We start from the raw sequence: 2,331 nt of genomic DNA, 5'->3' as shown, positions 1-2,331 counted from the left end.
TGTAGATGGACTAAATAATGTCACATGCACGTCGTAAACATACCCACTTAACTAAAATCATACCAATAATGGATACCTAAAGGTCGACCAATCCCCTCCATGTGCATCTAAAGAAGTGGACCCTTCACCCTTGTGGATGCAATCAACATTAGATGCATTGATCGGCATGGCATCATTTTGGTCCACGTTTATTAATGCAAATCAAAAGAACCATTACATGCGGTGATTTCGGATTGACACGTGTGGGAAGCTAACCATTGAATTTCCATTGGCGAGTAATATTGACACCCGGATATCTGTTTTATACTCCGTCAAATAAGAAAAAAATAATCTATTTCTATTGTTATCTCCGTCACCCTCGCTCTCCTATCTTCTTCATCCTATTTTCTCACAAGCAAAAGAAAAACCAAAGATCTAGCACACACCCATAAGTAACCAATGAAAATGTTTCATACCATCACCTTAAAAGGTTTATTTTTCATTTGCGGATTTCAAAGAAATCATCCGATGATTTCTTTTGAAGTAGCTCTTAGTTTGTTAAATACTCAGTTTTTATGTATAAGAAATCTAAGCTCTCTTTAATTTTAGTATTTTAAAACGAATGAAAAGGTGAAGAAAATTTCATTAACATAGTCACTAAAATCCCTAACAGAAAGAAATCAAGATTCACTTTTCTACACCACCTTATGGATATGGTTATTGATGAATTAATTTCGAAACTGCTGGAATTCGTTGAAGAGATATCAACGTGATATGGAAAGGAAGCCGCATCTCTCATAAAAAGGTAAATTTAATTTAGTTTCATCATGTTTTTTATGTAAGTTTTCTAATTAAATCTGGCCTAAACTAAAAATGGAAGAAAAGGGTGAAGAATTAATCGCTTTAAGTGTAACCTAATTTCTGAAACTTTCTAGGATTTTGATATATTTTTTGATATCTTCTAGTTTGTTAGTATTGCCTAAATGTTTCTGATATTTTCAATTAAGTATAGTTTCATTCAGGAAATGTTAATGCATGTTTGTTTGTTATTGTAGGTGGAGTGAATAATGCTTCATCAAGTGCTGCCATTCTTTTCTCTTGCGGATCTGAACTGGTAAAATTCAATTATAATTCTTGTCTTCTTTTTTCATATTGTGCTGATTGCTAACTATTTATTCATAAATTACCATCTTTCTGTATTTTTATTGGCTTTACTTTCCTTTGTTTGGTTGCTTATTACAACGAGATTTCTCTTTACTTTTGACAAACTAGTATCAGCTGGTGTTGGTTTCCCTATACTAGTATCTCTTTTAATCACCATTATAAGGTTCATAATAAGTTTCAATGCTCATCTACTTTTCTATCCCTTATATAGTTATATTAGCCTTGCAATAATATAATTGAAATGGTTCTCGCATGATTTTGTTAGCCTTTTTTTTCCCGAATTATAGTTGTCTGGAAGTTTGATGAGCAAGTTCAGTTGTTATATTCAATGCATTTTTCATGAATTTGAATTTAACTTATGGTCTTAAGTTGAGGTTTATATATGTCTTTCACAAATCTAACCAGCGTGTTATCAAAGAGAAAGGCATTTAGTTCCACTAGTTGGGTTTTGATTAAACTGTAGCTAAGCTATTCGTTTTTTTTTTTTTGTAGACTAAGTCATAATTATATATGTAAAATATTGAACCTAATTCAATCTCTGTAACATATTCACTGGATACCACAATCTTATCTAAGCCTCTTTCTGTGTGGCTTTTGTGTTGTAGTGTACCGTCTCTCTCTGGGAGGACCATTTGTTCGAGCTACCCAAGTGGTATTGTACCATCAGACTGTTATATTTTTTGAAGCAGTACCATCAGATTGTGATCAATGCTCTGTACTTTATTTTATTTTTTTACTAGAATAATTAATTGTCATCTCTCATGTATATTTTTGTTGAAATTGGAATAATAAGATGTATTATCAATCATAAATAATTTTTTTTTGAATTGTTATGTTATAAATATATGGTGGATTTACACCACACTTACATCACCACCTTTACATCTCCTTCACCACCATTAGTCTTCTTGTAACCTCCATCTTAGTACATGTTAATGGCTAGTAATGGTTGCATTCCATTATCTCTATTACTTAATGCCATTAACCACGCACTCTATTGTATGACTTATAAATAGAGGTCCTTACACAATTATATGATACACAACTAATGAGAATTCTTATTCTTCTTTTCTCTCTACTTTCCATCTTTCTTTTAGCTTATAACACGTTATCAGCACGTTGCTCTACACCGAGCTTCGAAATTTTTAAGAAGAAAATCAACAAAGGAAAATTGGTGATATAAGAAAA

At 31.9% G+C, this 2,331-nt stretch overlaps 1 long non-coding RNA gene across 1 annotated transcript; it reads left to right on the top strand.

Moving 5' to 3' along the window:
- The first annotated feature begins 318 nt into the window (after window positions 1-318).
- Window positions 319-1,970, top strand: LOC113337686. Its single transcript, XR_003354381.1, has 3 exons — window positions 319-784; window positions 1,035-1,093; window positions 1,749-1,970. It is a non-coding gene; the product is annotated as an uncharacterized LOC113337686 (long non-coding RNA).
- The last annotated feature ends 361 nt before the right edge of the window (window positions 1,971-2,331 follow it).

This window comes from Papaver somniferum, unplaced genomic scaffold, assembly GCF_003573695.1.
Source record: "Papaver somniferum cultivar HN1 unplaced genomic scaffold, ASM357369v1 unplaced-scaffold_172, whole genome shotgun sequence".
Lineage (NCBI taxonomy): Eukaryota > Viridiplantae > Streptophyta > Magnoliopsida > Ranunculales > Papaveraceae > Papaver > Papaver somniferum.
Note: the sequence above shows the minus strand (reverse complement) of the source record. Positions and strands in the feature narration are given on the sequence as shown.